At 40.8% G+C, this 23,237-nt stretch overlaps 1 protein-coding gene across 1 annotated transcript in view; it reads left to right on the top strand.

Annotated features, from left to right (window-relative positions):
* The window catches only part of LOC139733309 (methionine synthase-like), a 123,275-nt gene that overhangs the window by 69,944 nt on the left and 30,094 nt on the right, over positions 1–23,237 (top strand). The gene's annotated exons all lie outside the window — the stretch shown is intronic.

Here is a 23,237-nt window from a genome sequence, read left to right as displayed (position 1 = left end):
CCCTCAGCCGAATCATGAGCCGAACTGTGATCGGACCACTGACTACAGTGGATCGGACTTCTTCGGACTCGGACACACGTTACCATCTTTGTAAAAAGTATGAAGGTGCATGGCTCTGAATGATTGTTCTACACTTGAGACCAATGGAGTAGATTGTCCTCATACCCATGGGTGGCAAAAGATTCATTATTATGTTGTTAACTTATACGATTTAATCCACAAGTGTAACATACGTGATGTAACTTACGTTACCACCAAATGACAGAAAGCTTAATTACACCATTAATTACCATCTAACTCGAATCTGTGCCATCGATTTGAGGTCATGGGATAGCTCAGCAACCTCTTTCACTGGCATCTTGAGCATTGGCAGCGCGAAAAATACCTTTACACGATGTGTTGAAAAACTGAGTAAGTATTTGATTGTTGGAAATGTGTTGTTATTTTTCATAGAATCATGCTTCACTTCTGTTTATTGTGTGTTTATTAAGTCAGTAGTTTCCACCGTAAAAATCCAGTTATTACTTTGCTGTACAGGTTTATTCTTTTGAAATAAATCACTCAATTTATTAAGTAACGTATGTTTCAAATTTTGGTAACGTAAGTTTCAAGATGTTGTCATGTTAATTACAGACAATCCACGGAAAAGCCCATTTAATTTGAGACAATTTAATTGTTGCAGTTATGATGTTGATGAGTTTCTCCGTCAAAACATCAAATTCATTTACAGCTGTATGTTCTTGTTTGTTTGGAGGATGCAGTAAAAGGGGACGTAATCATAGTATCTTTAAAAAAAAAATCGTTTGGTGGGCATTGATGTTCAACTTGGCTTTAATGATGTCAAATTTCAAGTATAAACAATGAATTTAACTTTGTTTTAAAAAATTCAATGAATAGCTAACAAAATTAGAGATTACGCAGATTTCTACTTCAAAACTAGTGGATCAGATCCCTGCATTAATGTAGTAACGTAAGTTTCTAGTTTTGGTAACGTAAGTTTCATCAATTCATGTCATTGAAAAAGGGTATTTTAGAGAATGTGCCTGGATAAAAATAATATTTAATTGTTCTAGAACTATTCTTGAAGGAATTCTGTAGGGAAATAGGTCTTTTCAATTATATTCATCTTTGGTAATCATTAACCAATATGGGGATTACTTCCTGACTATTTTTAACAGAGAAAATTAACTCAAATTTGTGTCGTAATATCGTTGATGATCTCAAAGTGAAGAAAAACACATTTTGAATGAAGAAAAGGCAGCAAAAATACAGTGCATTAAAGAAATGTAATTTTAACTATTACTGTGTATAACATCATAGATCAGGCCTGCATGATAATAATAATGATAATAATGATAATAATGATAATAATAATAATTATAGTAATGTATGTTTCAGTAAGTTATATGTTTAAAACATGAATAATTTTTTTTTCTTCCTTCTCGTTGAAGTTAATACAGTTGCAATGGGGAAGAGCAGTGCTGAGATTCAAACCGCATATATAGGGAACGTATAAGCTGCAATCAGATTGGCGAAAAAGCATATCTCTAGGCAAAGATTTTTTTTTTTTTAATGTACCCGTTGCATAGTTGACAAAGAAAAGAAGCAAAGTCACACTTCTTTTTTTTTTTACTCTACCACGTCAGGGTAACTATAGGGGAGGGGGTTCGGGGTCCCCCGCCCCTTTGCCAACAGTCAAAATATAAACAAAAAGAAATAAAACGAAAAAAAATGAATCGTGGAATCCCCCTCCTTCGTTTGAAATAAAAAAAAGAACGTGAAATTGGGCTTGTACTGGCAGCATAGAATTGAGCTAAAGCCTTTTTTTATATTTCTTCAATTTTCTTTCCTTTCTTTCTTTTTTCCTTACTTGTCAGCCGATGAAACCCGGCAAAAGAAATGAAACAAAAAAATGGCACAGGAGCTTTTATTTTTCTGCCTGTCAGGTGATTAAACCTGGAAGTGGTGGACTTTTTCTAACTCTGACCCCATCCCCCACCCCATAAAAATCCTACTTACGGGCCTGCCTGTAATCATTATCAGTACCTTTGTTGTGCATGTATAGCAACTTGTCCTTTCACTTTTCTTTTTAAAGATTCAAAACATTTTTCCAGGAGACAATTTCAAGATATTCGGCAAGAATTATTAATGCAAGACTTGTTATTCTTCTTATCCTTGTGGATTATGATGTTTTATGCATTTAACATAACAAGGAAAATCGAGTTGTTATACATCATTTTACTATTGACAATTTCATTCATCCTACCCATTATTGCGCTAATGCAACTGTGTAATTTGACATTATTTCATGGACCTCATTTGCCATAGCCAACTTAGAAAAGTGGTCATTTATTCAATTAACAAAGAACATTTCTTGGTTCCTTCTTTCCCTATCTCTTGTTTACCGAGTTCAGACATTTTAAATACAAGCAATACGGCATTATTGTTCATTATGAAGCACTTTAACAGAGTAATCATCTCGTTTCCACCGTTTCTTGTTTCATACAAGTGTTAAAAATTGTGTGAATACTATTTTATTGCAACTGCTATTTTCAAACTGTTCCTGCATAGAGTAACTGTTGGGACAGCTGATGAGTCTGCAAAGTTATGGATTCGAAACATATCTTTCAACAGCATGAAGATAACAAGTTACAAGACATCAATATATGAAGATAACAAGCTACAAGACGTCAAGCATACGAAAACTTTCATTATGATAAAATAAAAGTGAAACGTACGTTACCCACCACTCGTTTTATATTACACGTACATCATGACAATATTTTCGTCTGTGAACGCACGAAACAGCATGTTCCCAACTCTTATCATTTCAATGCAATAAAATCATTAGTATGAAGCCAATTGCCTTCAAAATATCAACAGTTACGGATTACTGTTCTACTGCAGAGTTTGTACGCGGACATGTTATAAAGTCTTGCAGTTTTACAACTGTTTTAATTGTAATTTTTGAGAATTATATCGCCATAATATTGCGACATCGTATTATGATATACGTTCACTTAGAGTTGATGAGGAATTAATGTAAGAATATATGCCAAAACCAAAAAGAAAATGTACCAAAAGGAGTTGCACATGTAGTAGTATTATCTTTGTAACTTACGTTACATTAACGTGAAACATACGTTATGTGGAATCTAACGAATATGTTTTTGCGCACATAGTTTCACATGTTTCATCGATGATACTCAAGAATTGGCTGGCAATTTTGGACTGACAAATGTTGAAAATATTTTGTGAAGAAAGTCTGACGTCAAATTATCGAGAAAACAAATGAACATGAGATATGAAACTCGTCACGCTGAAGACGAATTAGGTGATACGCTTGGGGTCATCAGATGTCGATCATCTGTGATCGACAAAGAAAAGAATGTGATATAGCACCTTGACGTTATGATGAGATACTAAGTTGAACATTTTTGAACCTACATTATTCAGATCACATTTGTTTTTCTGTCACACAAACTAATTGGAAATTTTGTGCGTGTGCGACTAAGTCGATTTACAGGCTTTTTGAGTACGTACAGTGCATTAACCAAGTGATCCTCGACACGAGCAAATTAAACATGACAATTTAGTGTTTCAATAACCATCCTGGCTTCAACAGTGGCCTTTTAAAACATGACCTTTGATCCTTATTTACATAACCAATATGACTCCCTCTAATCTTGTTATAATTGATATGATCTGTTCAGAGAGCTCTTACAGCTATATACAAGCCTGTGAGATCTACCAGCAGTAAAACCAATGAAGCCTCCGATACAAAACAAAGGGATATTGAGCAAATGTGTCTGTTTACATGAGAATGTGATTTATACCTGGACGAAAGTGGCATTACCTCAAAGAGAAAAGGGCAAAAGAAAAACTATTCTTCCTTCTCATCCTATGAGGTTAATTATTTGAAATTTCACGGGCCAAACGTACGGCTCCAGCGAAAGAGACAGCGCCTTTAATAACCATGTAACTATAGGTCTACTCCAACCAAGAGTACACTTTGAAGGTAAGCTTATACGTGAATGATAATTTATGACGATCACACATGATCGACACGCATTCAAAGGGGACAGTTAGAAGTGGAAGATGTGCTTAATCGTCTCATTAATTCCTAATCAATGACACCCCTACATAATAGGCATACCATAATTTCTCATCTAAAATCAATGGTAGGACTCATGCACCGTTACTTGTATATTGCATAAACTTTGTTTTTTAAGCTTTGAGTGAAACGTGTCATAACATAATTCTGTAATTTCATCAGCAGTGATTGACATAATAAAAAAGAAAGATATATCACCGTATTGAACGCTTAGAACCTTAAAGGGAGGGGGTATTATAGCATGATACTCGGTTCTTTACTGCCCAGATGCCAACAATACCCGTCACCCATGGCTACGCATAGAGAAACAGCATTGGCGAAAATAAAACTTGGCTTTTCCATAGGCAGAATGACACAGAACCGCTCCGTTCAAGCACACTATAATTGGCAGGGCGGGACATGAAAAAGTTCATTACTAATACTAAACAGCATATGCATTCCACTCATGTGGCGCGAGATACCTCTATAGCAACATAAAGCCTGTCTTCAACTCTGTTGGTCGAACAATGACAACCTGAAATATCAAAGAGATGAGCGAGACGCTACACACCTTGCCTAGAATTGAATTTATTCAGTTCTCATTCCTACTTCAGGGTGGGTCATGTTATTGTAATCATTCCCATCTACAGTATAACAAAACCAAACTGAGCGAAAAGGGGAGAGAAAAACGAGTGGTGGCAAAAGGAAAACTGGACAACTGCAATCAATAACATTGCGTGTGACAAGTGAAGCAAATGTATTAGATGTTATAGCAGTGTTTTATGAGCACAAACAGACAATGTCAAATGTAAAAACCGTCAACTTTTGTAATATGCATAAAAACATAGAGCTCTTACAGTTAACAAGCCTGTGAGATTTAGCAGCAGTAAAACCAATGAAGCCTCCGATACAAAACAAAGGGATATAGAGCAAGTGTGTCTGTTTACATGAGAATGTGATTTATACCTGGACGAAAGTGGCATTATCTTAATTAAAGACAAAAGGGCAAAGGAAAAACTATTCTTCCTTCTCATTGTATGGGGTTAATTATTTGAAATTTCACGGGCCAAATGTACGGCTCCATCGAAAGAGACAGCGCCTTTAACAATGTAACTATAGTCTCCTCCAACCAAGAGTACACTTTGAATGTAGGCTTATACATGAATGATAATTTATGACAATCACATGTGATGGACACACATTGAAAGGGGGCAGTTAGAAGTGGAAGATGTGCTTAATCGTCTCATTAATTCCAAATCAATGACACCCCTACATAAATATAGGCATACCATAATTTCGCATCTAAAGTCAATGGTATAGGACTCATGCACCATTACTTGTATAGTGTATAAACTTTGCTTTTTAAGCTTTGAGTGAAATGTGTCATAGCATAATTCTGTAATTCCATCAGCAGTGATGGACATAATAAAGATATATCACAACCTAACCGGGGGGGGGGGGGGGGGGGGGGGGGGGTTATAGCATGATACTTGGTTCTTCACTGCCCAGATGCCAACAGCGCCCATCACCACGGCTACGCATATAGAGAAACAGCCATGGCAAAAATAAAACTTCGCTTTTTCATAGGCAAAATGACACAGAACCCCTTCAAATACACTATAATTGGCAGGAAGGGACATGAAAAGTTCATTACTAATACTAAACAGCATATGCATTCCATTCATGTGGCGCGAAATACCTCTATAGCAACATAAAGCCTGTTTTCAACTCCGTGGGTCGCACAATGACAACCTGATATTTCAAAGAGATGAGCGAGATGCTATACACCTGGCCTAGAGTTAATTAATTCAATTTTCATTCCTACTCCAAGTTGGGTTATGTTAATGTAATCATTCCCATCTGCAGTATAACAAAAACAAACGGGGTGAAAAGGGAAGAGAAAACGAGAGGTGACAAGAGGAAAACTGTACAACTGCAATCTATAACCCTATACCTGTTACAAGTGGATAGCAAATGTATTCAATGTTATAGCAGTATTTTTTACAGACAAATAGACAATGTCAAATTTAAAAACCATCAATTTAATGTCAGAGAAGAAGGTAAACAAGATGCATTGAAACCGTAACTAAATCGCTGCTCTTGATACTCAGCCTCAGAACGTCCAACTTCATATCCAACAACAACAAAAAATGTTAGGGGAAAGAAACAAATTAAAATATAACATTCTTGAATTAAAAACAAGAAAAAGAAAATATCCACGTCAGGAAAAAAAAAAACCACGCCGCACGAACATGCATTATATTCTAGATGGGAATACAGTCTTGATGCAAAGGATTGTCTCATTAATTTAGAAGCAATGATTCCCTTACCACCACCAGTACCACAACACAATGACTTCTCTAAAATCAATGGTAGCACATATCATTGCATCGTGCATTGAATTAACTCCCTTTCCTAAACTACCAGTGGAACGTGCCATATTATATTGTGTAATTCGATCAGTAGTGATTGACTTTAAAGAAGAAAGATAATGCAACAAATTGAATGCTTACCACAGGGGCTATTCCAATTTGGTACTGTTCTGTTCTATTCTCCCAGATGCCAACAACACATATTATCACCTATTATATGGCTAAACTAGTGAAACAGCCATGATGAAAATAAACGACAGAGAACCCCGTCATAATCACTACACTAAATGGAAAGGTGTTGCCCGAAATTCCTCATATGATATGTGTCACAGCCGGTGAAAGCGTGTGATTGCTTGTTGGTCCAGTTTGACTCCTTGAATACAGTACTCAGACAAAGTAAGCACAAAACACCATAATTCCGGAAATTATAAGCTTTATTTCTGGTCTTTCAATCTTGATACAAATAAGGTGGTGGTACAAGAAACAAAACAGCACACAGACACGTCACATACGCCCATGCACACAGTTCAGTCAATGCTTATGACACCTCAAGTCTCACTCTAACGACGTAATGCTTGAACGCCGGCTTCACATCAATCTCCTAACTATTCATAGCATAGAGAAAACTGAACAAATGCTTCGCAATATGGCCATGAATATTGCCGAAACTTTACTCCGGTTACTGATATGGTTTTGCATAAGCTTCTTTGATTAAACTCAACACTTGCGATAACTCGTCAGTTTATACTACCTGTGCGCACAGTTTACAATTAGGGGTTTGAATATTAACAGTCCAATGTGTTTCTTTCGGGATAAACAAAACCCGGTATTGTCATGCTGAAGTTGTCTCCGTGATCGTCAAAGTCGAACGCGAAACAGTTCGCTGCGAAGACGGAGTGCAAGACCTCGTCGAAGGGACGGTTTCCAACTGGACGTGTAGTACACGGCGGGTTCCTTCCTTGTCCGAAGTGGCCCGAACACATTGTCACGAGCTGGGGTTATCTTTACACGGCGTGCACGGGTTGTCTACCTACACCCGAATGACCCAAGTTAACGCCATAGTTTGGTGACTAAAAACTGCCGTTATGCGACCTCATATCGTCTGTTCAAGCCTTTTCCAGCAGACCCTGCAGTCTAACTGCTGCCCCTGCAACTGCTGCATAGCTACTGAAGTTGCTTCTATGAAGCCAGGATGACATGTTGTATTGCCCCTATGTATTAAATCAACAAGCATTGTCCTGTGCAAACACCTGTAGCTTCCCCAGCACAGTGCTGCTCCACACTGGCAGCCAGACACTATATGATTTCAGCAATGTATTGTTGCTAGGCCAGATTTCTTTACACAGAAATGTTCTGTCCAGGTGTTCATAACTCCCTTTTGTCTGTCGGTAGAACCCCAGATTCTTGAGTAGGGCGTAACAATAGCAATAGGAAAATCAGGGGAGAAATGACTTGTAACATGACCCCCCCATTTCTAGAAAATATTTCATATTTTCTCACAAAATTACAAGCATTTATCCTAGCAACAGCCTCTATAAACTCAGACTGATGGCAATATGTAAACATCAACATCAATCAACCTCAACACATGTAAAAGGTTACGTTTCCATCCTGTCTCAACTTTTCACCGATCGTGTCTTCTTTGGACAGAATTAAATTGCATCCCGTCTGGGTACATGGGTAAATGAAAAAAAAAAATCCACTTCATCCTTATAGCCTACTTGGCTACTCTACTGAGAAAATCAGCTCCGACATTCTCTGAGCCAGGAATTGCTTCAATTCTGAACCGAAATGGTTGAAGGGCCAACGCCCACCTCATCACTCGGCTGTTCGTACACTTGGCCTGATTGATGTAGGCAAGTGGGCGGTGGTCAGTCTCAATTTTGAACTCGTTACCTTCTAGGTACACTTGGAATTTGCTAATTCCCCATACTAGAGCTAGGCATTCCCTCTCTATGGTAGAATAAGCTTGTTCACGGGGCAGTAGCTTCCTACTGGAATAGGCTATGGGGAACTTCTCATCATTGTGTTCTTGCAGTAAAACTGTGCTTATTCCCGTCGAAGATGCGTCAGTACGCAGAATGAATGGTTAGGCTAGGTCTGGGAGACTAAGGATAGGGGCGGTACTAAGGCATGCCTTAAGCTTCTTGAAGGCTTCTTCCTCTCACTCACCCCATGTAAGCTGCCTTGGTTTGCGGTTCTTAGTCAAATCGGTCAACGGGGCTGCAATGGACGCAGAGGCGGGAATAAACTTGCGATAGTAACTCGCAAGCCCAATGAAGGAGCGCATCTCCTTCTTGGTCTCAGGCCTAGGGGCGGTGAGAATTTTCTCTACCTTGTCCTGTTGGGGCTTCAACTTGGCCTCCTGTACTACATGGCCTAGAAATTCTACCTGTGTGCATCCTACTTGGCATTTGCTTGGCCTAGCCGTTAGTCCTGCTGACCTAAGTCGTACGAAGAGTTCATGTAGAACTCGCATGTGCTCTTCCCATGTAGGGGTATGGATGAGTACATCATCTAGATAGTTGTGAACATGAGGCAGTCCTCGCAACATTGTCCTCATAATCCTACTGAACGTAGCGGGCGCATTAACGAACCCAAAGGGCATGACACGAAATTGATAGAGCCCGCTAGGACTCCGGAATGCAGTCTTCTCTTTAGCGCCTTGGGACAGTGGTATTTACCAATACCCTTTAGATAGATCCAGTTTAGAGAAGAACATAGAGCCTGACAGATTAGCGAAAATCTCATCTGGGTTGGGTAATGGTTCAGCGTCAAACACAGTAATGCGGTTTAGTTGACGAAAATCAATACAAAACCGATTGCTTCTGTCAGACTTTCTCACTATGACTATGGGGGATGAATAGGGGGAATCTGACGGTTCTATTACCCCCATTTGGACCATCTTTTGAGTCTCTTCTTCGATTACACTCTTCATCGTATGGGGCACGGGGTACGGTCTCCGCCGTATTGGGTCAGAAGATGTGAGTTTGATCAAGTGCTCTCCTAATGTGGTCCTACCTGGGACATCAGTCAAAACATCCTGAAAGTTAGTCAAGAGAGACTTTACTTGTTCTTCTTGTGCCTTACTCAAGTCAGAACTTATCGAGACATCTTCGCATGTCTCTTTTCCCTCAAAGACTGGTAGCTCTATGCTCATTTTGCGGGACATTCCATCACATCCTGCAGTGTGAGACATCTCTAGTGCAGTTTCTCATACACATTCATTCTCATCTACAATGGTGGCTTGTGCACCAACCTCTACCTTTGACTCAGTGTTTTCCTGAGGCCTTTTCTGACCTGCATCTACTTCTACCTCTCTTTCTCTTTTGATGTACCTCTTCAGCATATTTGCATGAAAGCATCTAGCCTATAGTCCTGATCGCTTAGCTTGTAGACTACGGTGAACGGTCCTTTCCACTGAAGAAGCATCTTGTTATGGTCTGTAGGCAAGAGAAGGAGTACCTTCTCACGTGGCCTAAATTGTCTGTCTATACTCTTCCTATTGTAGTACTTCTTGCTCCTAGCCATGGACTTTCTGAGTTCCTGCTGAGCTACATCTAGAGTTGTCTCTAGGCGTTCCCTAAGATCTACTGTGTACTGATACTCTGTCTGTACCTCATCATTTGGCGACTGACCTGACCAAAGTTCTTTCAAGATGGAGAGGGGACCTCTCACACAACGTCAATATATCAGCTGAAACGGGGAAAATTCCATTGACGATTGTGGAGCTTCACGGTATGCGAACAAGATGGACGCGAGATGGCGATCCCAATCGGAGGGGCGATCGGCACATACTCGACGCAGGATTTGCTTTAGCGTTCCATTAAAGCGTTCTACCAGGCCATTGCAGGCCAGATGGTAAGGGGTAATAGTGAGCTGTGTGAGAGAAAGCAATCTACTGACTTCGCGCATGAGATTTGAAGTGAATTGCGCGCCTTGGTCGGATAAAATCTCACTTGACACACCCACTCGCGCAAATATATCGACAAGTGCCTCTGCTATGGTGGTCATCTCGATATTAGGCAACGCTGTTGCCTCGGGATACCGTGTTGCGCAATCTACGACAGTCAAGATATATCTGTTCTTGCGTGCTGTGATAGGATGTATAGGCCCTACTAGATCTACTGCTACTCTCTTGAACGGTACATCAATGACAGGCATCTTACCTAGTAGGACTCGGGGTACCCTACCCCTGGGGAGGTTCCTCTGACAAATATCACACGATTGGCAAAATCTAGTGACGTCAGCACTTACACCAGGCCAATAGAAATTTGACAACACTTTGTCACAAGTTTTCTTACTACCCTGATGTCCTCCCATCAGTCCTTCGTGAGCTAGTTTCATGACAAGTCTACGGTATGGATGTGGGACAACCAGTTGTGTAACTGTGTTACCACTCCCGACATTTTTTGGTTCAAACTTCCGAAAGAGTAGATCGTTCTCATTGAAGAAGTGCGAGTCACTTCTATGATCACTATCAGGACTACATCTAGCGTACATTCTCACTTTGTCAAGTGTTTTGTCCTCCTTTTGGGCCTTCCTAATGTCATCTGGGGAAACTTCTGGTATTAGCAGAGGTACCTTTAGGGGCCTAGGGGGTCTTTCACTTGCTCTGCTCTGCGCACGAGTTTGCATTGCCATCCCAATTTCTGGTGCAACATCTGGGAAAGGTACATCAGTTTCTGTGGTCACATCTACCTGTGATTTAGGACCTCCTGAATCATCTCTGCTCTTTGGAGCATCTGTTTCAGTAGCTACGTCTACCTTTGGCTTAGAACTCCCCACATTACAGCTACTCCCTGGCGGTAGTGCGTTTTGAACATTGCCCAGTATAATGTCAAACATTGGGGCTTCCATGCAAAGGGCTTCTGCATCTCCATTAAAGAATGGGGTGTGTACGTGAACTAAGGCAGTGGGATACCAGCGAATAGTACCATTTATCAAAATACACTGCCTATACTTACCCGTCATTTGGCGAGCTTTCACCAGAGACTTCCTAACAACAACACCTGAGCAACCGGTATCGCGAAGCACGCTTGCCTTGTGGGACCCAATGCTACCTTCCTGTACCGGAAGACGCGAGCGCAAATTTTCCTTGCATGCTGCGCACATTTGCAGCCGCTTCTCAGTCTCCACATTCACTACGCAAGGCTGGGATTGCATTGACTCCATTGATGCTGTTACTAGAAACATGCCACCCTCGGGCTGATTTGATGGGGTGGAACGACGACTAGAACATGTGGGACAATCAGCCTCCTTGTTTATTTCTTTCTCACTATGTTTGTCGTTATTTCTACCCTCCTGGTTTGCTTGCTTTGAATCTTCACCTACAAGGCCTACACTTGCATGGGACTTTGTCCTACTCCAACAGTCCTTAGCAATATGCCCCTTCTTACCACATATGTAGCAAGGTCCTATGGGCCTTCTACCAATAACATTAGAAGGGCTACTCGGGGTTTTCTGTGCGAGAATCCGCTGGCCTACTGCCAGATGCACTTTGTTTGTTACTCTGACGAGGGACTTTAAATTGGCCTCCATGTGCAGTCACATACACTTCGGCCATTTCCGTTATTTCCTTGACAGACTTTGGGGTCCGTTCCTTGAGGAACACCGACATACCAGGACCACATTGGTCCAAGAATTGCTGTCTTATCACTAAGTCCTTCAAACTATCATCAGACCTACTCGTACTCGTTAGATCTAGCCATCTATCAAAATTGTGCTCTAGTCTAACTGCGAACTGCCTAGGTGATTCACCTGGCTGAGGTTCAGCCGTGGGAAATTTGCGCTGAAAATCGCTAGCCGACATCTGAAATCTCTTCGAAAGAGCTTCTTTCAAGACACCATAATCATGGGCATCATCTACACCTAGTCTACTGTACACTTCTAGTGCCCTTCCCTGCAACAGGGCTTCTAAGTTAATTGCCCAAGCCGACCTTGGCCAATTCTGATTTGACGCGTATCTCTCAAAACGTTCTAAGTATGTGTCAATATTGTCCTTACCTTCTATGAAATGAGGTAATTTGGGTGATCTTGTCAAACTATGGTGTTGTTCATTCTCTCCTATTGGGTTTGCATTTTCCTTCTTAGCTTGTTCTAGAGCTAGCTGTTTCTCAAGAATTTCAAGTTCCTTCTGTCTATCCTCCCTTGCCTTTGCTCTGTCTTCCCTGGCTATTTTCTCCCTTTCATTCACAAAATCTAACAAAGCCTGGCCTGTTAGGCCTACTTCCTTACCTAAATCCATCGGTTGTTTAGTGAAATCCATGATAACTCAACAGGCAAAACCAGGGGATTGACAAAATAATGTAAACTGCAAATGTGTCACAATGTAAACCACACAATATTCTGCCTACCACAACCAAATATTTGGCATAACAAATGAAATCACTTGTCTTCTCTGTATTGTCACAGAACAAACACTTCTTCAAATTGTACCATACTACATACAGATTTAACTATTGAGAATACAATGCCTGAAACCATGCATTCAAGCAGTGCAATTCCCGGACAAGCCCCCAAATGTCACAGCCAGTGAAAGCGTGTGATTGCTTGTTGGTCCAGTTTGACTCCTTGAATACAGTACTCAGACAAAGTAAGCACAAAACACCATAATTCCGGAAATAATAAGCTTTATTTCCGGTCTTTCAATCTTGATACAAATAAGGTGGTGGTACAAGAAACAAAACAGCACACAGACACGTCACATACGCCCATGCACACAGTTCAGTCAATGCTTATCATGACACCTCAAGTCTCACTCTAACGACGTAATGCTTGAACGCCGGCTTCACATCAATCTCCTAACTATTCATAGCATAGAGAAAACTGAACAAATGCTTCGCAATATGGCCATGAATATTGCCTAAACTTTACTCCGGTTACTGATATGGTTTTGCATAAGCTTCTTTGATTAAACTCAACACTTGCGATAACTCATCAGTTTATACTACCTGTGCGCACAGTTTACAATTAGGGGTTTGAATATTAACAGTCCAAAGTGTTTCTTTCGGGATAAACAAAACCCGGTATTGTCATGCTGAAGTTGTCTCCGTGATCGTCAAAGTCGAACGCGAAACAGTTCGCTGCGAAGACGGAGTGCAAGACCTCGTCGAAGGGACGGTTTCCAACTGGACGTGTAGTACACGGCGGGTTCCTTCCTTGTCCGAAGTGGCCCGAACACATTGTCACGAGCTGGGGTTATCTTTGCACGGCGTGCACGGGTTGTCTACCGGTACGTACACCCGAATGACCCAAGTTAACGCCATAGTTTGGTGACTAAAAACTGCCGGTATCCGACCTCATATCGTCTGTTCAAGCCTTTTCCAGCAGACCCTGCAGTCTAACTGCTGCCCCTGCAACTGCTGCATAGCTACTGAGGTTGCTTCTATGAAGCCAGTATGACATGTGGTTGTATTGCCCCTATGTATTAAATCAACAAGCATTGTTCTGTGCAAACACCTGTAGCTTCCCCAGCACAGTGCTGCTCCACACTGGCAGCCAGACACTGTATGATTTCAGCAATGTATTGTTGCTAGGCCAGATTTCTATACACAGGAATGTTCTGTCCAGGTGTTCATAACTCCCTTTTGTCTGTCTGTAGTAGCCCAGATTCTTGAGTAGGGCGTAACAATAGCAAAAGGAAAATCAGGGGAGAAATGACTTGTAACAATATGAAGCAATATCAAGTCACTTCCTTCCCTGCGTTATTTGGTCAAACAATAATAACCTGGAATTCCAAAGACATAGGCGAGACGCCATACACCTGGACTAGAGTTAATTAATTCAGTTCCCATTCCTGTTGGTTATGTAAACATATGTACGTTCCTACCTATCCTGCTACACTATAGCAAGAACAAATGAAGAGAAAAGGAAAGAGAAAACGAATGTTAGCAAGCGGGGCACTGTTTCAAGGGGCAATGTACAACATTACGTGTGACAAAATTAATAAAGCAAACCCATCCTTCAAACTGCAATACAAAACAAGGGAAATAGAGTAGCTGTGTTCATGACATCGGAGTGAAGCTGAACTGTAGAAAGAAAAGAAAAGAATAAAAGGAAAAAAGTCCTGCGGGACTCGATTAACTTGTGCGAAACTTAAATCTATCTATTATACACAACACAAATTTACTTTGATATTCAATTTCTTGGCGATATAAGTCAAGTGACTGGTAGCGCTATTCAACTTTCCACAAATGGCCGCGTGGATTCGATCAATATACAGTTGCAAATATAAATCGGGAATCGTTTTGACCAGATTCCATTCTCATTTTCAGTGATCGAAAACGAAAATAATGTTAAGTAGCGACTTGAAGTATTATTGAGAAACATTCGTGAAGTCCAATTCTTTATACAGTCCCACATAATTCAGATGAAATTGTTTCTGTCATGGAACCAAGTGAAAATTTCATGCATGTGCCGGCGTGTGCAAGTAAGTTTATTGGACAGGATATGTAAATGAATATTTACGAATAGGTCTTTAAATTGTTAAAAAAAAAAAAAATCAAACATGGCCATGTGGTCTTTTAAGAGTCATCTTCACTTTAACATTTGTAATATCAAGTCCAAGTTGCCAGTCAAAGCAATGTGGTCTCCAACACAAAACGAAGGGATGTTGTGTGTGTATGTGTACGTTTACATGAGAACGTGATTTCTACATGGACGAAGGTGTAATTATACTCCATAGAAGAAAAAAAAGTAAAAAATATAAGTATTTTGTTTCGTGCTCTTATGGGGTTCGAACCCATACGTGTGCAACCTCACGTCTCTGATGACGTCGCCTTTACCCTCTCAGCCATGTACGTCTTGACGAGCAAATATGAGGAACGTAAGCTTATATGTGAAAGATGATTCGGGAATCGTTTGGTCCGCATTCCATTCTCATTTTCAGTTTTTAGCTGCAAAATTATCAACCTGATGAGATTTTTTTTTAAATGCATGATTACTGCAGCTTAATGTCTCAGCTACCACATACTTAAGTTTCAGAGGAAATGGAGCAAAATTAGCTGAGATAAAGGTGCTTAAATGTTGTCAAGTCAATGCATGGTTTTAAAAAAATCACCTCCCATAGACGTAGCACATCAACTTGTCTGATTTTGAGTCTTTACCTTTAATCACAATTTAAAGTATGATGGTAAGTCTTCTTGAACCAAGAGTGTGGAACGTAAGCTTCTACGTGAAAAAAGAATCATGACGATCACCCGTGACCGACACATCTTCAAAGGGAACAGTTAATAGTGGAAGTCCTCGTGCCAAGTATAATTGTCTCAGCAATTCCAAAGCAATGACATCCTTACATTTAGGCATACCATAATTTCCCTCTGTGAAATCAATGGTATTAATCATGTACAACTGTTTGCCTTGTCCATAAACTTTGCTTTACAAACTTTCAGTGAACGTGTCATTACATAATTCTGTAACTCCATTAGCAGTGATTGACTATATGAATAAAGATATATCAAATTGAACACTTAGCGCGTATAACTAAGGGGGATTTTAGCCTGATGCTCTGTTCTTCACTGCTCAGATGCCAACAACTCTCGTCACCTACGGCTACGTATAGAGAAACAGCCATGACGAAAATAAAACTTTTTCCTTTTCTTCGGCAGATCGACACACAACCCCTTCAAACACACTATAATTCCTAAATTATGCGAATAATATTATGAAGTATAATTAGAATTCTATTAATAACAATGAAGTACAAGATGAAGAGGGCTGGCATATTCCTGCGTGCTTTGGCAGAGAGATCACACCAAGGAAATTCAAAGTCTTTTGTTATGATAATGAGTTTGGCACCCCAGACCCTATAAATAGCGGGTATTCCCACTATTCCACATCTTTTTGAAGTATCCGAGGCAGTATCCAAACATTCACACGATCACTCAACGTCCGTTTCCACTAACATTGCACTGAGCAGAAAACCTCTCAACAATCGTTCATTTGGATCAGTCATATCTTAAGGCATGAAGCCACACGGTTAATGAATTAGGTCATGGAAGTTGCGACCGCAGGTAGTATGGCAAATGAGTTGACAGTTTCTGTGACGAGAAGAGAGAGGGAGGGTTATCCAACAGTATGTTATGAACCCGCAACGCATTGGGCGGGACCCTCTTCATCTTGTACTTCATTGTTATTAATAGAATTCTAATTATACTTCATAATATTATTCGCATAATTTAGGAATTCTATAACACTTCGTACAAGCTTTCAGAGGGCTAGCAGCTTCAAAGTAATACACAGAAACTGTCAAGTGAGATATGTTTCAGGCAATGAAACAACTGTTGCACATGGGCATTCATTATAGGTCAAATTTTATTCATGAGCAGTCTGAGTAGTACCATGACAAGGTGTATGTTCCGTATGAACACATGAACACATGATCACAAGGAGGAAAGAACAAATAGTTTTGACAACTTTTGTGAGTTACATACGTATCGTGTCCCCCATCTTCCTTATTAACTTATGAAGATGAGCTGAGAATGGTTGAAGCGAATTTTGCTTCTTGAACTGGCTTAAGATAGAAATCTCGAAAGGTTTTGGCATTGGCAACTCCTCAATGGTAACGCCTTGATTAAAAGCTGCGCCAGTACTTGAGACACTGCGGTAAATGTGAGCAGAAAACCGACTTATCTATGCCTGCCTTATTCAATGTGCCCTTTCGCCACCTAGACAGGGTAGAAGTGATTACTTCTTTGTGAGGTTTTCTATAGTAGAAATGAAAAGTTTAGTCACACCGTGAACCTGACGCAAGGGTTCTTTTCGATGTAAGTACTCCTTGAGCACTGATAAAACACACAACTTCTCGTTTGTGGGAAAAGAAGACAATTTAACGGATTGATTAGCAATACCTTTCTTCTGTAGTTGTTTTCAATATCTCTACCACTTGAAAGGCTGAACTGTCATTAGAAATTGACATTATGTAATGTACAAAGAGTCTGCACTCTCTGTGTTGAAACAGGAGTCGATAGGGCAATCAGATTCTCGTTTAGAAGTAACAGTCTTGCATTATCACCCAATGAACATAATTGAGAAACTTAAGAAATGTGGTGTTGTACCGTGGTTTGGGAGGTTCTACCTTTCAATACAGGTACTACAAACTGGTACTTTCCAATGGGAAACTCGTCAAAAGAGGGCAGCACAGATGACGAGGCTGATCGATACAAATCTACTCTGTACTTTACTGTATTTTTCCCCGACACATGCTGGTCAGAAAAAAACATTACGATATTGGTGATAGATGAACTAAATGGATCAAGCGATTGTTTGCGGCATCAACTAGTCCACTGCTTTCAAGCTGAGTTATACTGTTTATTGGTGTTGTTGCGCCAAGAATTTGTGATGAGCCCGGAAGTGTGCTCTGAATTCTTGATGCCCGCCAACGTTCGCTTAGATAGGTCAGGCAGGGAGGTGGGAAGAGATATCTCCCTGGGTCAGGCGAGTAACCTCAGCTCGGGCATTGGAATGGGAAGGGGAACCAGGCTGTCCCCTGGTAGGAGGGGTGGGGCTACCAGGATCGCGGGTGAGCGGGAGCCACTATTGTGTCCTCCACAAAAGGGGTGATCGAGACTGCTCTCTGGCAATTCATATTGTCCCTGCGGACTTAGGAAGGACCCTGAAAAGTAGACAAAGTGGAGGAAAAACATAGTAGGGATGTAAAAATTCCCATGATATTGAAAAGGCATCAATAGCCTTAGGGATCTTGTTCCCAAGACAAGCACTTAACCAATTTCCTATTGGCACTGGATGCGAAAAGATCAATCTCGGGTCTGAAGGAAGGTATAGATAAGAGCAACGAAAATATATATCAGGACGAAGACTAATTTCCTTCTTCATATCTCTCCGAGATAGATTAATTGTCTGCTTCTATATGAGCAACACCAGCCAAGTGGGAAGCAGATAGCCAACAGTAGCGACCCAGCAACCACGCCCAAATGTCATATGAAAACTTATTAAGTAATGGAATACTACCACCCATTTTCCTGACGTAACTGACAGCTGCACTATAGCTGTTATCTGACTTAATATGAATGTGGCGGTTATGGGAGGTGTCACACAGGGAGGCAAGGGCTCGATGAATAGCCAGTAAACCTAGCGCATTGATATGCAGATTAGCTTCCTCTCGAGACCAGACACCTTGAGCAAAGGAATTATCATTCACACAGAGTGCACCCCATCCTGAGGTGCTGGCATCTGTACAAATATTGTCAGTGGATGACAGGAATGTCGATGCAGGACCCAAATTCCTTGCATGGCAAGGAAAGCCACCAACGAATTTCTTCAATGGCATTATTGTCTATTGAATTAAAGGGATGAATCAAAATTACCACCTGACTCTTGCAGTGCTTTGGTTTTGCACGACTCTAGAACACGATAATGCCAACGACCCGTCGGTACGGCGTCAAATGAAGAAGGAAGAAACCAATAAACTTTGCTAAATCTCGAATTTTGTCGAGGGAGATGACAAAATAGGATGCCCAAGATTCCTTATCTTGTCAATTTTTTTTTTTTTCGTCTAGATGGCTCGCCACCAAATTAAAGCCTGAATAGGTCAGGGGTGTTGTGACTTCCCAAAATTAATGACAATCCCAATGATGCCAGCAAATCAATGACACAGTTCGTGTTAGCAATACTCTCCTCTTTAGAGCGGGCAAAAAATCAAAATATCGTCCAAATAAATCATTATTCTCGATCATGCCTCTACTTCTCAGAGAAGCAATAACGGGTTTCATTACTTTAGTAAATACCCTTGGTGCTGAACTTAACCCAGAGGGCAAGCAAGTAAAACAATAAAAACGACCATTCCATGTATACCAAAACAAATACTTTTGATAATCTTCATGAATAGGAATGGAAAAATATGCATCCTTGAGATCCAGTGACGTTAAGTAGTCGGATTGCATTGTATAATTTTATGATTTCTTTAACATTTCGAAAACTTTCCATCTTGAAATGCATACTGAACGAACAAGTTCAGATTTTACAGATTAATGAAGGGTCTGAGATCCTCCGGGTTTTCTTTGGAACTGTGAATATAGCGGACAGAAATGAAACTTCCCCTGGGGAAATTTCTGATGTTGCCCCTTTCTGGTTAACAACGAAAGAAATTCCAAATCAATTGCCGCATTTTCCTCCTCTGACAATAGTAATTGAGGAGGAATAATTTTTGTTGGGATAACCGTCAAATAAGATCTTGTAACAACAAATAGTGTCTAAAATCCAGGGATCAGAAATAGTGAGAGACCACGTCTGTTTGACAAATCTGAGTCGTCCCGCATGTAAACGGGGACTTACTAGTTTTTCTACATTAGATGGTGCGTTGCTGGAAAATATGACAGCATGTAAATGTTCCATCTGCCTGTTACCGAATGACCGACGACGCGGTCGGTCGGAGAAGGTGACTTTTTGGCCCACGAGGGACGACTTGCCAACATTTTTCAAGGTTGTTTGCAAGTCTTTCTCAAATAGCGTTTTCCCTACGGAGATCGATCAACTGCATAAATTATTATGCCCCTGTACTTCTGAGTGAAAGCAATTTTGAGCTCCTCTAGGGTCTCATGTTCATCTCATATTAGATGTTACCGCACAGAGTAACTCCGTCGACCGCCAGTCAAGCGGCGGGCGCTGAATTGACTGATCGTTGCTCCCTAGCTGCTGTCTGCAGCTCCCGGGTGATTTTAGCATTTACTAAAGGGAACATTCACTGTATCACCGTCTTTTGCACTACTGTCAGCTGGACGGTTTTCCCGGGGATCGAGGTGCACCTTTGATCCTCGACTCTCGGTGCACACACCGAAAGTGGGCGTCGAGGGCGTCATGTACTGTAGTGCATGGATTCTTTTTTCCACGCTCTCCTTTCACGGGGGCAATGTGACCGCCGTGTTAGCTGAGCGGTCAATCCATCAGAAACTGCGAGGCCGCATTCCTCAGGGCCTTCATATAAATTGTCTGCTTCCAGCTCTATGAGCTGGTCGCTGGCGCGGCGTTTGCACTGCCTTCCACGGGCTGTGCTGCCTGCAATAAACTCTCGAACTATGCCATCAGGTCGTAGCTGAGCAGGTGAGTGGTTGCAGAATTCTGGCTGATTGACTCCACAAAGTGCTCAGTAAATCAGCTTCACGGTCACACCGCGAAGGAGCCAGTCTGAAGTGCTCCCGCATGCAGCGCATGACGGGCTGGCTCAGAGAATTTGGAGACAGACATCTATCCATCCAAAAAGCGAGATAATTGGGCCGACAAACGTTGAATTTCACTCTTCTGCGCCAAAAGATTAGACCGCAGCTCTACTTGATATACAGCCCCGTTACCGGCAGCTGTGAACCGTTGCCTTCTGTATCAGTCAGGTTGGTCACATGTCGAAAAAGATTAGTAAGCGAAGCTCATAACGCACAGTTGCACCGTGCAGGGAGGTGCTCACCTCCCTGCGCTGTGCAAGCTAACTCTCTGCCAAACGCACGAAGAAAAGATGGAGAATAGTGGGAATACCCGCTATTTATAGGGTCTGGGGTGCCAAACTCATTATCATAACAAAAGACTTTGAATTTCCTTGGTGTGATCTCTCTGCCAAAGCACGCAGGAATATGCCAGCCCTCTGAAAGCTTGCATGAAGTGTTATGTAATAGAATTGACTTGGAGGGACATGAAAAAGCTCATTACTAGTCCCAAACAGTGATGCCTTCCACTCATGTGGCACAAGATACCTCTATAGCAACATAAAACCTGTCTACAACTCCGTTATTGGGTCAAACATTAACAACCTGGAATTTCAAAGAGATGAGCGAGACGCCATACACCTGGACTAGAGTTAATCAGTTCAGCTCCCATTCCTGCCAGTTATCTAAACGTACGCGTTCCTACCTATCCTGTTACAATATAACAATAACCAATGAAGAAAAAAAGGAAAGAGCAAACGAAAGGTGCCAAGCGGGACACTGTAACAAGGGGCAATTTACAACATTAAGTGTGACAAAATTAATGGAGCAAACCCAATCTCCAAACTCCAATCCAAAACAAGGGAAATAGAGCAGCCGTGTTCACGGGTTACTTATACTTGATGAAATAATACGATAAATGACGTCAGAATGAAGCTGAACTGCCGAAAAAGAAAGAACGGATAAAGTCCTGCGGGAGTCGAACTTCTCGCCTTCCGGTATGGCGTTGAACACCCAGCGCGCTAAGCGAATATGCCACACGGGTGTCCTGAAGATCGTGTGCGAAACTTAAATTCATATACTATCGTGACTGCGTTGACTGTGATGGCGCTATTCAACTTCCCACAAGTGGCCGCGTGGATTCGATCAAAATACAGTTGCAAAGACAAATCGGGAATCGTTCCGTACAGATTGCCTTCTCATTTTCAGTTTTAAACTACAAAATTGTCAACCTGATGAGGAGATTTGGAAATATGAAATGCATGATTACTGCAACTTATTGTCTCAGCTAAACATACTTAAGTTTCAGAGGAAATGGAGCAAAATCAGCAGAGGTAAAGGTGCTTAAACGATGTCAAGTCAGTGCATGGTTTTAAAAAAAAATCACCTCCCATAGACATAACACGTAAGCTTGTCTGATTTTGAGTCTTTACTTTTAATCACAATTTCCAGTATGATGACATCATCAGATTTCAAAACCATCACATGGACTTGAAAGGCAAATGTTCAAAGTACAACATATCTGAATTTGGGATAATATTGAGCTTAAACAACACAGATACAAGCAAATGAATGTCAGAAACAGTACCTCAAAAAAATCAATTCCACTTTTTTGATTTAAAATGACGATATGATGATGTCATCAAGTTTTCCTGGCAATATTGATACTTGAAATGTTATTTACAATTCATATGCTTTTGTAATATGCAATAGAAATATAGGGTCAACGGACAAATTAAAGAGCTATGGCAAAATAAACAAAGACATGTTTTTTCACTATATTTGCAGAAAGACGTGCGCATGGAATTTCAACTTTGGCGCCAGTGCATTCCTTTGTTATAGGTCAAAATTGATCGGAAATCAATGGATATTGTTACTCAAAGTATCAGGAATCCAAATCAGTCAAAAAAATTGCATTTTCATGTTGCTTACGTGCTGTGCGCGCGAAAATGTACGGATGGACGCGCACGCGAGAAATTGTTTAAAACGCTTAAAATTGTCTGAAACTTTGAGATTTCCCATGGGGAAGTCGTTTTGAGGCTTTTAAAATTTTGACGGGCGCATAATGATGACCTGGGTAATTACCATTAAAAAGTAAGATAGAGTGTGACCTGAACTTTATGTCCATCGAAAATGATACAGAAATGACATTTAGTTATGAAGTTACGTTCGATAATGTGACATGGCCCGAAAATCACAAAATGGCTCCGAGATGATGTCAGAGATATGTTGTTGTCGTGAAAAGCTTATTGTGGCTAGATATTTTCATGAGATACGTTGACTGAAAATTTCATGTTATTCCATCATGTCATTGTTGAGATATTCACGACACAAAATTGTCCGGAAAGAAAGAAGAATAAAAAAACGAGACATGAAACTCATCACTTTAAAGATGAGTTAGGTGATACGCTTGGGGTCATCAGATATCGGTCACCACTGATAGACAACGAAACAATAAAATATAGCGACTATAAGTTATATTTCTGCAATAATATTTGAGCAAAGTCGATTTTTTTGGACCTTTATTATTCAGATCAAATTGTTTATAACAATGCAAACCACATGGAAAGTCCTGTACGTGTGTCTGCGTTTGCAAGTAGGCCCAAGTAGATAAACAGGTTT

Source organism: Diadema antillarum, unplaced genomic scaffold (assembly GCF_040938485.1).
Source record: "Diadema antillarum isolate AM-2024a unplaced genomic scaffold, OU_Dant_1.0 seq00000468_RagTag, whole genome shotgun sequence".
Taxonomy (NCBI): domain Eukaryota; kingdom Metazoa; phylum Echinodermata; class Echinoidea; order Diadematoida; family Diadematidae; genus Diadema; species Diadema antillarum.
This window is presented reverse-complemented; position numbering and strand designations above follow the sequence as displayed.